The sequence below is a fragment of the Dipodomys merriami genome, unplaced genomic scaffold (assembly GCF_024711535.1).
Source record: "Dipodomys merriami isolate MVZ:Mamm:240054 unplaced genomic scaffold, mDipMer1.0.p SCAF_36, whole genome shotgun sequence".
Classification (NCBI taxonomy): domain Eukaryota; kingdom Metazoa; phylum Chordata; class Mammalia; order Rodentia; family Heteromyidae; genus Dipodomys; species Dipodomys merriami.
In genome coordinates, this window is record NW_027205159.1 from 8,049,414 (window position 1) to 8,065,006 (window position 15,593).

Genomic DNA, 15,593 nt, shown 5'->3' on the forward strand with positions numbered 1-15,593 from the left:
GATGGGTCGTAGGACAGAGAAATGGTATTAAGTAGAAACTAAGGAAAGCAGAACAGATTATGGATTTTAGTAAGCAGTAACAGCTCCTGTTGATTAATTATAATGAGTGCACTGCACGCATGCAAACAGCAGGAAAAATGGAGTGGGGTCTGTGGGAATCTGTGCTATCTCCTGTGAATCTACAGTTTTTTCTAGAAAAAAATAAAGTTGTTAAAAATTAACCAGCTCAGCAATGAGAAAATGTTGGCTCCCTGTCTTCTTGTATTTTAATCCCTCTGTTTTTCCTCCAATCATTGGTTCATTTGGTCACTTGAAAGACAGCCAGAACAAGACCAACAGGAAGCCCCCTTCATTTTTATTGTATATAATAAAACTTTTTATTATACATAATAAAACAGCGGAGAACTGCTTTTTAGGATGTACAAAAGATCCTCAGGCTCTAACTAGCCTTAGAGGAACTGGTTTCTGTGGTGCCAATTTAGTTTGTCACTAATTTGCCCAATTTGCTGTCTTTGTTTGCATGGGCTGACTAAATGCTAAGTAGCATTTCTTTGATGCCTCGCCATGGAATAAAGAATGAAAATCTGGCTTCTGTCAATGTAGGGGTAAACTTGATGTAGGGAAATTAGGGTATTTGAGAACACATAATGTGTTATGTTTGCCTTAGTTTCTGTCCATGTGGGGGGGAAATTCATAGGAAAGGTTTCAGGGAAAAGAGAGAGAAAGAGGGATGAGCAGGGCTGAGATCAACACGGGAAGAGGAAAAGCTTTTTCCATATGAAGTTGTTTCTACTCCGAGATCTGAAGGCAGGGAGGAGGGGATTTATGATGAAGGCACCACCCACAGGGAGCAGAAGAACTGAGGTGGCATGAAGCAAGCTGACTGGGGAATGACTCCTTCTATTTTCAGGGTCTGGGTGGAATCCCAAGGGTCCATGAGTTTTAGACATTCACTGTAGCACTCAGCTTCTAGAGCTGAGCTCAGCAGAATTCCCAGACAGATGCAGGCAAAGATGGAGGATGACCACAACTGTCAAAAGCAGCACCGTGCACCTAAGACTTGAACACAATATGTGGCCTGGATCTGCCTTTCATGCCCCCATAGTACAAAGATGACTCTGACCCCCCATCCACTGCTCCAATGCCAGCCAAGGCTTCAGACTTTTCTCCATGAAAGGAGCCATAAATCTTTGTAGAGTAACTGTTTCCATTCTCTGTACCAGAGCAAAATCAGAATGCGTTTGGAAAATCCAGTGGCCCTAAAGCAAGGGGTTGTGCTGAAAGAACAAAGGGAATGAGTTAAAGGGATGCCCACTGATCAGGTTAGCAGATTGGGATAATTCAAGCCTTGGCCAGGGTGAGGAGGAGATGCTTGGAAGAAAAATGCCAATGAGTAGTTCACCAAACGGTTAGCTGTAGCACTAACACTGGATGAGTAAAGGGAAGTGATGTTCATTGTTCTTTAGCAGTAATAATAAATACAGGAGATCCTATTTCAGTGTTTATCTTTCAATAAATAGCAGAACTTACCTTTAATCAGTAGATGATGTTCAAATGCATGTGTTCATTTATTCTATTATTGTTACTTACAAGGAATGAACATGCACCCAGTGGTGGTGCCTCATGCCTGGCTAGTTAGGAGGTGAGATCTAGAGGATCACAATTTAAGCCAGGCAATGTTGGAAAACCGGTGAACGTCCATCTCAGCTAACCAGCACAATGCCAGACGGAAAGTGTGGCTCAAATGGTAGAGGACCAGCATGAGCACAAAAGCAGAAAACTCCAAGTGAAAACTTCAGTACCAGAACACACACACACACACACACACACACACACACACACACACACACACATATGCACACATTTACATGATCATATACTTGTTTTTCTCATGTGCTTAAGAAGGAATAAATTGAAAGAACTACAAACAAACCAACGAATCCAAAACAAAGTACCTAAGGAGACCTCAAACTGCAAGGGTTGATCTAACTTGTGATTTTCTACAAACATAACAATATGAAGTGTTGCTTAAGCATCCTAAGGAGAAGAACTAATTATGCAGACTCATTTCTACAAGGAAACAAAGCTTTTCAAGGGCTCAACAAATTATGTTACTGGTGAGAACTAGGTGAGAAAAATGTCATTATATAGATATTTATAGCATGACACCCCTAAGCTGTGTCCTGGACTATGTAATTCAACCTATATTAAAGTGCTTTATGTGTGTGGGGAGGAGATGGATTAGTTTTCTGTGGCTGCTGAAATAAATACCATGAAGTTAGTGATGCAAAACCATGTAAGTTTATTCCTTATGGTTGTTGAGGCTACAAGTTAAAATATAGATTCAGAAAGGCCTCAGTATTTTTGAAAGCTTTAGAGAAAGTTCCAAATCTCAAATCTCATCTGACTGTGGCAAGTGGCTCATGACTAGGCTGTATCACCCAGGCTCTGCTTCTGTGGTCAGTATGTTGTCCCCTCATCTTTACTTCTTTATTTAGTCAAACTTCTCCCAAATGTTTCTTGTAAGAACACTTATTACAACAATTTAGGCTTGCCCAAGTACCCAGGAGTGATCTCTCTAACTCAGTATCCTTAATTACATTTGCATAGATGTTCTTTTCAAATGAAGTCTCAGCATGGTAATATCCACAGGTTCCTGGGATTCAAATGTGAACATATCTTTTGGAGGGTCTTTAATGAAAGACTGTAGTAGAGGAGGGGATATGGCAAATGCTATTAAAAAGCAGCCAGAACCTAAGTAAAGGTTTGGAATTTAAATGTCCTGCTGAGTAGCAACTTCCCACTTCTGCTATCAGCAAGCAGAAAGTTTCCCAATGGATAAAGCATAAAGTTTCCTATTATGCACAATGAGTAGGTTCCAGAAATATGCATATAGCATTGTGCTTGTGATGAACAATACTCTTGTGTGCTTGATTTATTTTTACATTTCTAAATTGTTCTTATGAAGATGATGTACAGAGGGGTTACAGTTACACAAGCCAGATAAAGAGTACATTACTTTATGAACAATCTCACCCCCTTCCTTCATTTTCTTCCATTTTCCCCTCCTGTCCCCACCCACAAGTGGTACAGTGAGTACCTCCACTACATTTGTTCACACTATTTCAGTGCTCGCTTTACCCTCCCAATGATAGATAAACAAACAAACAAGACAAAAATAAAAAAAAAGTTAAAACAGCAATAAAGAAAAATCCTCTTGTTTCCATTTCCTGGAGTTCATTTCAATAAATATTATCAGATGCACATAGGCATTGTGCTTTTCTGTTCTCCTAAGAGTATCCGCCTTTGGTCTCTCTGTGTGTGAATACCTAGAGACTTATAACATTTGTCATGTCTCATATGATAGAAAATATGTGCCACTCTCTGAGCTTAGCTTACCTCATTTAACATGATTTGTTCTAGGTTCATCCATTTCCCTATAGATTATGTAACATTATTTTTTCTAATGGTTTTGTGTATTGGTATCACATTTTTAAAAAATCCACTCATCCATTGTAGGTCATCTGGGCTATTTCTATAACTTGGCTATTGTGAATAGTGCAGCAATGAACATGGATGTGCAAGTGTCTTTATGGTATCCTGGCTTGAAGTTATTTTAAAAGGGTGTATCTTATGTTTAATGTCTCTGGGAGAAGAAATCATGCCTGGGAGGCTCATATCTCAACTCTCTTAACAGTATTAGAGCTGAGGGCCTGATGAGACAACTACTGTCCCAGGGAGAAAACAAAACAGTACCACCTGGACCCTGGTAATGACATCGAAATAGGCATATAAGTAACTCTAGGAGTATGGAAAAATAGTACCAAAGTAATAAAGAGATGAAATAAATTGACAGTGTTAATAATTGAGAATAGTTTTGAATATGAAAAGTTTACTTTGGTCCACATATGAAAATGGTACTAGGTAACAAGGGGATGGATGGGGCTGGGGGAGAAGGGAGAATGATAAAAGTGTGACAATGAGCACGATGCATTGAACTCATAACTGAGTTCAATATGTACAACGATGTGACAATAATAACACATTTAAAAGTTTATTTTGTAGGTTTTTAATGTCTTAGGTTGTTTCAAGTATTGAATATATCTTTCTAAATTTATTATGGCCTTTTGATGATATGCCTTTGGACATAACAATTGATAAAAGTTTATATAATCAACTCTGAAGAAATACTGGTATTATACATTTTATCATGATAAGTATGTTTATAATGCGCACTAAATTTCAAATAGAAATATTCACATGCTCAGGCTCTGAGACTTTAATAAATGTATGAATTGCTGAAATTAGGACTTGAGATATTTCTTTTCTTTTCTTTCCTTTTATTTATTTTTTTGGTTGGTCGTGGGTCTTGAACTTGGCCCAGGTGCTGTCCCTGAGCTCTTTAGCTCAAGACGAGCACTCTACCATTTGAGCCACAGTGCCACGTCCTGTTTTCTGGTGGTTAATTAGAGATAAGAGTCTCATGGACATTTCTGGTAGGGTCGCTCTGAACTGTGATCCTCAGATCTCAGCCTCCTGAGTAGCTAGGATTACAGATGTGAGCCATAGGCACCCAGCTTTGTGCTATTTCTTCAAGGCGAACACAGACTTATTTTCTCACTTCTCCTACCCCTTGCAGATAATCTCTTAACCTGATTGAGAGTGACTCTTACCTCCCTTTCTGCCATGATCCCTTTGCTGAAGTCTTTCAAGATGTAAAAGAGAGGGTCTTTTCTCTTTGACATAAGGTCTCCCAAAGGAACACACTTTGGATTCAGCCACATTGTTATCCTAATGAGGAATTGATTTTTATGGGCTAGATATCTCATTGAAATGCCTCAATCTCTATTCTTGTTTCTTCCAGAAAATTCTTTTTGTACAAATAGGAAAAAAAATATCTCTTCCTTGGAATATGGCATTTGCTTTTATGTGCAATATATATGATATTTTGTCCTCTGAGAACTAATTTAAGATTCTGTACTTAGCTACTTTGCATGCAATGATTATATTTGTATTTTTACTTACTTCTGATATGCACAACAAAGGCTTTGAGATATGGCAGGCTTCAGTGTTCAGTGGCTACAAAGAGATGTTCCCTCTGGAAATGGGTACCCATAAAATAGCAGAGCATACAACTGGCAGAAATGTTTGTTTTCTCCTCCTAACTTGGTAAGTTGGCTGAGAATCCCACTGAGAACAACTCTCAATAAAAATTGAGCTAACTTTTTTTATTTATAGGTCTTTATTGCAGGGAAAGGGATAAGAAAAAAAACATTCCAGATAGTTTTTGAAACAAAGAAAAGTTTTAGCACTCTTTCCAAAGTGAGTAATTAGGGTTATATTCATCAGGAGGACAGTGAGACTTGCTTGGAGATCATTAGGGAAAAGACGTTGTGGCCTGAAGCTGAATTCCTCTATTGTGTAAAACACTGACCTTAGTGGCCATGTACAGATATCATAGATGTTTTCTTTATGCCTTTTGAAATTTGGAAAATGTATCATTTTAATCCATTTTTCGGTAGCTATATTAAATGACCTGAGGCCTGGTAATTTATAAATCAGAAAAGTTTGTATGGCTCACTCAGCATTTGGGAGGGCTTTGTGCTACATCTGGACATAAGAAGAGGTCACATGGTGAGCCAAAGCAAGAATACTATTGTGGACCTCTCTTTATCTTCCTAAAAAGCCATTAGTGAGCCTTTGTTTCACACCTGTGATCCTAGCTATTTAGGAGGCTGAGATCTAAGGATCACAGTTTGAAGCCAGTCTGGGCAGAAAAGTCCCTGTGAGACTCTTATTTCTGATTAGCTACTCAAAAACTGAAAGAGGAGCTGTGGCTCAAAGTGCACTAGCCTTGAGCAAAAAGAACTCAGGGACAGTACTCAGGCCTTGAATTCAAACCCCACAAATGACAAACAAATAAAGCCACTAGTTCCATTGTAAAGGTCACACCCTTATGACCTCCTCTCATCCCAATACTGTCCAAGGTCCATCTAAAATAAGTTAAGGGAAAGTTTCTAGGATATGAACTTTTGTTGGACACATCAAACTGAGTAGATGTCCTTCCATTCCTAAATTAAAATCTATATATAAAGCTGGGCACTGGTGGCTCCCACCCATAATCCTAGCTACTCAGGGGGGCTGAGATCTGTGGATCACGCTTCAAAGCCAGCCTGGGCAGGAAAGTCTATGAGACTCTTATCTCCAATTAACCAGCAGAAAACTGGAAGTAGTGCTTTGTGTCTCAATGTGGTAGAGTGCTAGTGTTAAGCAAAAAAAAGAGCTCAGGGACAGCACCCAGGCTTTGAGTTCAAGCCCCATCACTGACAAAAACAAAAAACAAAAACAGAAACAAGAAACCCCTATATATCAAGAGATAAATAGCCTTAACCTTACTCGCAGGAACCTTCCTTCAGTAAGTGTCTGTTAGATGTTTCTCAAAAGGCAGTCATAGGGATCATGAGGGTAAATATGACCTGGACATCTCATCATGCATGCTTGCAGTATGTCTGGGGCTTGAGAACATGGCATGGTCTATACACAGCTCTCTCTGGCCCTGTCCTTCATGATATCTCTACATATCCCAAGGTTAGTGCATACAATGACTTCAGGACTCAATTCAACAAGGGAATCCCAGGACTTTAATTTTTCAGGGATAGAGAGGAACAGCATCATGCCAGATATGAATAAGAAGATAGTTTCAGATAGTTAGTTTGTGAAAGGGCAAAGGTTGAGCTGATCAGAAGTATTAGTGGATAAGATCAACTCTATCCAGGATTGGGTGGACCCTCAATATCATTGTGAGGGTTAGCATATTTCTATTGCTGGCCTACAGCCCAATTCACACTCCCTCCTCAACGGCCAATACACATTGTGGACTCGGCCCTGGGGGACGCAAGAGCTGAACTCTAGTGACATTTTAACCCAGTTGATCTCATAGGCATTATCGTGGTCCAAACAGACAGTAAACTACGGTCTGATTCTGTCTTGTTTGATGTTCACCCATCTCCACTCACACGTCAACAATTTTTGGCAACTCCTGTTTGATTCTCTTGAATGTTGGGGCCGCAGTGTATCAGTTGGAAAATCCCAGACTTACTTGCTGGGATCCTCCTTGGTAGATTCAGTGGCCATATTTCCTGAGCAGGTTAAGGAGGGCTTGGAAAGGCTGCTGTATCTTGGTATGCAGTATGGCTGGCCTGAGGTAGGGTATGGTTTAGTCATCTTAATGCAAAAAACCATCATAATATTGCAGGCTGAGATGATGAATACTTTATACTGCTCTTTAAGAAGTTGTTTAACAGTCACAACCCAAACCAGGCATGTCACTATCTAGGAATATCAGCACATTCAGCACATTCTGTATGGAAACCATGAATCCTCCTATTCTCTTACTCCTTCTCACTTTGGAGGGATTTTTCTCCTTTGGGAACTTTCTTTGTACCTAGGAAGTGAGAAACAACAGTACCTTCACAGCTGTACCTCCAATCCCTATAGCAGCCTTTCTCTGTTCTGTATTTTTCTCTGCCTGAAGCTACCACCACTAACACTCTTCCATTGTTCTTGGATTTTTAAGGTCGTCCACCACGCCCGTGGCCCTTTGTCCTAAGTGGGGCTGCTTCTGTTTTATCCTACCTTACAATGGAAATTGCTGTCTCCTTTTGCAACTGGTAAGAATCACCCAAAGCACAGAAAACAAAGTCAATTTCAAAAGCAACATGAAGCTGAGCACAGGAGCTCATGCCTGTAATCCTAGCTACTCAGGAGAGTGAGATTTGAGGATTGCAGTTGGAAGCCAGACTAGGTAGAAAAGCTGGTGAGATTTTCATCTTCACTTAACCACCAAAAAAACCAAAGTGGAGGTGTGGTTCAAGTGGCAGAGTGCCAATCTTGAGCAAAAAAGCGTAGAGGCAATGCTAAGACCCTGAGTTCAAACCCCCGTACTGGCACAAAAAAATCAATAAATCAGTAAATAAACAAATCAGAAACATGAAGAGTGTAAGCTACTTGTGGGAGGAAAAGAATCTCTTCTGGGAAGTTTACTCTGTGGGAATCTTATAAAAATCACTTAAGATCACAACAATAGTAGTAACACAAACTGCAGGCCACAAATCAGAATGCTATAGACGCAATGCACATTTCTTAATGTTTTTCACTGGATACAAACTGCACAGTTTGACATTTCAATAGTGGATTTCCAGAGTCACTGGCTCTAGTCCGCTATGGATCAGTTCCAATTAGAATAAGGCTTATACTAAATACTATATATGAAAACTTTGGCATTTCACTATACCTGCCAGTGGACCAATGCTCTTAATCAAGTGACACTAATCCCAGCATGCTCAGCAAAGGTAGCAAAGCCTCTGTGAGTGAATGAAATGTACCTGAGAAAATTCCATTGGCCTTCTGTTTAGAACTGAAATTTTGTGACTTGCATTGGTGAGGTCTTCCTGATTGGCATGCAATCATAATTTACTGTTTAAGCTAATAAACATATCCATATGTAGGAGGTAGCAATCTGAGGATAATGATTTGAAACTAGCCCAGAGAGGAAAGTCAATGAGACTCTTATTTCTATGTAACTACCAAGAAGGCAGAAGTAGAATAATTGAAATGGGACATATGATAATTTATGAGACAAGGCTGGACTGGATCCATAAGTCCTGAACTGCGCTCCAAAACATCACTACTTAATTTCCAGAGTGTTTTTCCTTTTCTAACATGAAAATTTAAATGTCAACTTACAAACACTCCAGTTAAATGCCATTCATGTTGACTTTTTCCTCAAAAATATGTTCAAGATGGAAATACTAGAAGTGGATCATGGATGTAATGCAAGAAGCAAGAATAATATACCCAAGGCAGTCTAGCCTACTCAAACTGAGCTCAGTGAAGAAAACAGAGGAAGATCCAGTGCACATGACCACAGCCATGCCAGTCGCAAGCATCATTTTGCATACCAAGCAACTCCAGCATACCTTTGAAAGTATTATAGGACAAAGAAAGTCATGAGGATGGGAGCTGAGCGTGGTGTATTGGCCACTAGTACCTGACTATTTAGTTTTTGCTTATGATGTTGGGGGTTGAGTCCAAGGTTTTGTTGGAAAGGCCAAAAGCATTCTGATTAGCATGGTCCATCTGGTCTAGCTTTGGTGTGCAAGAATCCACCTATCTTGCTGCTGTCCAAGAAATACTTAGTTGCATAGGTCTCCAATAAACTGCATATTTATTTGTATCTGTGTGTGCCACTACAGAGGCTTGAACTAGGGCCTTGTGTTTTTCCTTGATATTTTTGTTCAAGGCTAACACTGTATCACTTGAGTGATAGAGCTCTACTTCTGAGTTTTTGCTGGTTAATTGGAAATAAGGGTCTAATGTACTTTTCTACCTGGCTAGCATTGGATCTTGATCCTCTGATCTCAGCCTCCTGAGTAGCTAGGAGGCATGAGCCACCAGTGCCTGGCTAAATCCATATAGCATCTGCCTATATCTTTCTTCAGTCTCATGGCAGTTTGTGGCCAGTTTTCTTGCATTACATAATCCAAAATATGACCACACCATGTGGGCAGTGTAAGTATTTAATGCACAGTAAAATCCAACCAAATCTTTGCTCATTCTGTAAGATAAACTTTACCTTGAGCCATTTAATGTCTTTGTGTTACCCACCTGAATCTGAATCTGCCATTTTTATTGGTGGATTCTGTTGGTCAGTGGTTTCGTAATAGCTATAACTGGCCACAATGAAGTGGGAAAACTGTGGAATATAGAAAGAAGGGAATAAAATGGAGTCTGAAGTGTCTGGAAGGTGTAAGTTCTACCAAAAGGCTGGTAAAGATGTAATAGGCAGGCAGGGATAAAGTACTCTGGAATACAGATGACCAAGTGTACAAAATCATCAAGGAAAGCAAAGACCAGTGAGCTCACCTCAGCTCACACTGGTCATTATTTGTAACACAAGTGCCTAAGAAGCTACAGATGTTTCCAGAGGCATGATGAAATTCTTAGCTGACTCTATAGGCCATGTCTTCTCAGAGATATGCTAGTAACTTTCACCAACTCCTAGCATCACATATCTTTGTAATCATAGAATAAATAAAAGCATTGGTGTGTGTTGTGTGTGTGTGTGTGTGTGTGTGTGTGTGTGTGTGTGTGTATGCATGCCAATACTGGGGCTTGAACTAAGGGCTGCAAGTTCTTAAGTGGTGCATTTGCTCAAGGATGGGGCTCTCCATTTGAGACACACTCCCATTTTCAGCTTTTTGCTGATTAGTTGGTCTTAAGAGTATCAGCCTGCCTGGGCTGACTTTGAATCATGATCCTCAAATCTCAGCCTCCTGAGTAGCTAGGATTACAGGGGTGAACCATCAGCACCATGCTTAGTTACTATTTTTGTGCAATCCCAGATAGGCTTGTTGGGAAAAGTAGAATGTGATTTATTCGCCAATAAATCTTCACATATTTTAATGCTTTCAGATTAGAGAAATTGGTGTCCATAAAATGATACAATTGAGTCTTGTTGGAAAACCTCTGGAAACCTAGTTGGTTTTGTGGGGCTGAAGCTCTGGGACTTGAGCTCGGGGACTTGTTCTGCCCTTTCCTTCAGTTGTCTCCTCAGCTGTGATGATTGCTACCCTTGGCCTCTGTTTCCATAGGAGGGACTCCTTGCTAGTTTCATCATGGGAAATTTACTGGTTGTATGCCCGTTCTTGGAAGACAATCTTGAGCTTGAGCTGCTAACTCCCTTGCACTTTTCTCTTGAAAATACCTTACTTATTGACATTCTGTTTGCTGTTTGTCAGTGGTTTTAAAGCCAGTGGGGTAAGTGGCTTTATGACCCATTGGTTAAAGGTACATTAGGTAGAGAGGGCACTGAAGAAGGTGGAGAAGTTTAGTCAAAGCAAATTTTTCTTTGGATATCACTATTCAATATTCACAAGATAAGAATTTAGGCATAGAAAGAAGAGGAAGAACAGCCTTACAAAATACTGTTACAAAATGCTGTGAACACAAACCAAATTGATTTTAAAATATGAGGCTTTAAATCTCTAAGAAACCTTCACATTGTCAGGAGATATACACTGTATTTCCTTTTGAAAACTTTTTATTGGCAAAGTAAGCTTTCTTAAGGTTGTTTACTTTTAGAGGACAATTTTTTTAAGTGGAAAAAAATGAGGGAGGGGGTAGCAAGTTCAACAAGAAATGTACTCACTACCTTACTTACCTAACCCCTCTGTATGTCACCTTGACAATAAAATTAAATTAAAAAAATACAGAAATAGGAAGAAAATGTTTGAATATGTGCTGGAGCTTGAAATGAGCAATTATCGTGTTTCCTGTGTTCCAGAAACAAGATTCTGCTAGAAAATCTTAATTGATTAGGAGAAATGCTGACCATATTACATTTTGAAAACACAAAATATTATGGAAATACTAAGGAAAAGAGACTGACTGTTGTTTTGGTTATTAGTAACATTAAACTGACTGGCACCACCAAATTGTGGTTATTTTATGCTTTTGCTAGGTATGAATATAGCTATGTGTATATTTATATATACTATAAACTCATTTGGGTGAATATAAAGGATAATTAATTAATGATTGCATGACAAGGACATGTTTAGGTTTTCTTTTATCTGGTACCACAGCTTGAACTCTAGCAATCCTATGCTTGCCCAGCTGGTGTTCAACCATTTGAGCCATGCCTCCAACCAAATGTTTTGCTGGTCATTTTGGAGATGGAGTTTTGGATACTTTTATGCTCAGACTGGCTTTACACCATGATCCTCAGACCTCAGCCTCCTGAGTAACTAGGATTACTGGTGTGAGCCACTGGTATCTGGCCAAGAATATATTTAGTTCTAGAAGAAACAAGCTGCTTTTAAAAGTGGTTGCACCAATTTGCATTTTCTGCAGCTGTGGATAAGAATTCCTGTTGCTCACCTGCATTTGACATTGTAAATGCTTTGGATTTTAGTTATTCTAATTAGATCGAGGTGTTATATTGCTGTGGCTCTAGTCACCTGATGCTGAACACTGCTTTGTGATCTTAATTGTCATCTATCTCTTCTTTTCCAATTTGTAATTTGAAATGTTTTCTTATTTTTGAGATTTTAGTGTTCTATTTTTAATTTTAGATGCAGGTCCTTTATGAGCTATGTATTTCATAAATATTTTTTCCAGTTTATAACATCATTTCATTATGGCTATGACTTTTAGAGCACAAACTTTTCTTAAGTGAAATATAGCTTATATAGTTATATTTTTTCCATGCACTGCTCCTAAATGTTATAAAGCAAATGCTAGACTGAAGGACACTTAGATTTTTTTCCATATATTAAACACTTAACAGTCATAAAATTTTGCCTTTAACATTTTGATCCATGATGCATGTTGAGTTATTTTTGTGAAGACCAAACTGCTGGTGTTAGATTCAGTTATTTTTGCATGTAGATTTCGAATTGTTCAAGAACTGACTTGGGACAGGTGATCTTTTTATACACATATTCACATACATTTATATCTGGCTTTTTATTTAGCACTGTTGGTCTATTTATCTCCTCTTTTCACAATACCACAGCATTTGGTTTGGCTTGGTTTGGATTTATGGTACAAGAAGTAGGGGTCTTACTTGGTTTTTGTGCTCAAGGCTAAAGGTCTAACACTTGAGCCACATCTTCATTTTGGGTTTTTAGGTGGCTCATTGGAGGTAAGAGTCTCATGGATATTTCTGCCCAGGCTGGTTTTAAGCCATGACCCTCAGAGCTCAGCCTCCTAAGTAGCTCGGATTACAGTTCTGAGGCAAGCACCCAGCCAATACCACACTGCTTTAATTACTGTAGCTTTGTAGCTTTGCCAATACCACACTGCTTTAATTACTGTAGCTTTGTAGCTTTAGAAGTCATGTAGGGATGGTCATTATGAGTTTATTTTATTTTATTTTCTTATAAAGATGCTGTACAGGTGGGTTACAGTTACATGACTAAGGTAATGAGTACATTTCTTTTGAGTATTGAGAGCCTTAATTTTAAGTAGCTCTTTCTCCACTCTTTCAAAGAACCTGAGGTTATGGTGTGTGTGTGTGTGTGTGTGTGTATGTGTGTGTGTGTGTGTGTAGATTTAATTTGGGGGCCTCTTATTTTTCTTGAGCTGTTTCCTTCCTTTCAGTGTGTGTGTGTGTGTGTGTGTGTGTGTGTGTGTGTGTGTGTGTAGATTTAATTTGGGGGCCTCTTATTTTTCTTGAGCTGTTTCCTTCCTTTCAAATTTTGCCTAGTAGCAGGATCATTGTCAGAATGGACATGCTAGCATGCAGCTGGAGCAGATAATCTTGGATTGCTTAAAATAATTTCCTGTCTTTGGGAAGGTCCAACTTCAACACTGCAGTTAAACTTATTATACTGTAAGCTGACAAATTCCTACAGATAAACTGCAGTCTATACAAATTCTGATTAGATAGCTGCTACTTCCTTCTCCTCTTCCTCTTCCTCCTCCTCCTCCTTCTTCTCCCTCCCCCAGCTTTGTTCTTTCCTCCTCCTCTTCCTTCTTCTTCTCTCCCCCTCCACTCCTGCTTTGTTCTCTTCCTTCTCTTTTCTCATGCCAGTACTGGAGCTTGAATTGCAATTTCTCTCAAGTCTGGCATGCTACTTTTACTATTTGAGCCACTCCTCAACTTGTGGCTTTTTGGTGGTTAGAGATATGATCTCACTGTCTTTTGAACTAAATACTCAGATCTCAGTCTTCTGAGTAGGTAGGAACAAAATCAACTATGAATTCAAATAATAAAGGAATTGGGTGTGAGTAAATTTCTGGAGCATTTTCAAAGATGACATCACTTAATCGATACATTCCATATTAGTCAAAACTAGTCTTGTAGTATTTAAGGCACAGATATAAAAGTGAGAAAAGCCTGTTAAGATTTATATTTTAGTATTTGTTAAAGATCCAGGCACTTACAACTACAGGCTGCAATCTAAGACTTCCATTTGCACTATGATTCTACAAGCCTCTTGTGTTAATAATTGTTTTCAGCATTACCACCCTCTCTGAGTTGTCTTTATAATCAGCATTTGTCCAGCTGTGTCATTGCAGGATTTGCTTATTGCTTTTCCAAGCTGGAAAATTATAGGCCTTTTCTCTTTTATTTTATTTTTATGAGACAGCTTTGTATTTGCCATGTCAAGATTTCCATTGTATGAGATAGGCAGGGAAGGAAAGAAAACAAAACCCTGCTTCTCAGAGACTTTGCTTCTTGTTTCTGACTCCACACATTGGCTCTTTTGCTCTTCTGGGAGCTTACTCAGGCTTGCTTTTTGTTAAGATCCCCTTCTTTGACTTTTTCTTTTATAGCCTGAACGTGTCCGATAGTGACTCTAACTATATCATTTTGCTAAATCAACATTCAGAACCGATTCCTGAAGAGAATGCGATGGTGCTTCTCTACATGGATACAGCCTGTACCTCTGTGTTGGGGTGGTAGGTGAGCTTCAGAGGATGAGTAGTGGATGATGTAGTTTCTCAGGGATACCATTTAGACTACTGGAAGCAGAGATTTCTGTTTTTATTACAGAACCTTCCCAGCTGCTATTTTGTCCAGACAAAATTAGATACAATGAACATTTTTTTTTAGTAGACAGATAAAGTCAAATGGTATGCTTGGAGTGTGGCTTCTTGCCTAAGGACTCACATAATGGAAACTTGGCCCTTAGTGTGTAGTTGTAGAAGAGGCCCAGGACCTTTCAGGGGTGGGGCCTAATGGAAAGTGGCTAGGCCCTTAAGAGCTTTATCTTCAAAGGGATTAATGCTAGTCTTCTTTTTAGTTGTGGAGATGGGAGGGAAAAACAAAGGAGGAGGCAACAATGCTTGATAAGAAATGTACTCATTACCTTGCTCATGTAACTGTAACCCCTCTGTGCAATATTTTCACAATAAAAAACCTATTTTTTAAAAAAGAAAGAATGATGCTACAAGCAAACGTGGTCCCTGAATTCTTCTCTGGCTTCCTATCGCACCATGCAATCTCTTATGCATTTGTGTGTCTGCCATTTTGATTTCATCTGTTATGAGGTCCTTGACATAGGTAACTAGATGGGGAGACCTTCATATAGACTTCCACTTTCCAAAATTGTAAAAATAAATAAACCTCGTTTCTATATATTCCAGACCAGAGTATGTCTTATTGCAACAGGAAATAAACTAACATAGTAAGTGTCCTGTAAAAAGGTTCTCTCTCCTCTTTTTTTCCCCAAAATTTGCATGGCTAAGAAGATGATTCTGCTTCCCAGAGGAAGATTGCTAGTGACAAAGTAGATTTGGAAAATAAAATTCTTGGACTTAATTTGAGGTCTTTTAAAGTTGGAGTAGTGGTGGAGCTGGGGGAGGAGTGAAATTATACATATATCACTTAGGTTACTGTTATAAATATAGAAAAAACACCACCCAACAGTATTAATGATGTGGTGATAGATTAAACCCACTGAGGGGTGGAGTGGAGAGTCATAAGAGAAGCAACAGCAACAGAGGGGATCCTAAGATTAGTATGAAATAGAATAGCTTTGGTGGAGAGACTAGGAAGAGACAATAAGAGAGTTAATGAGAAA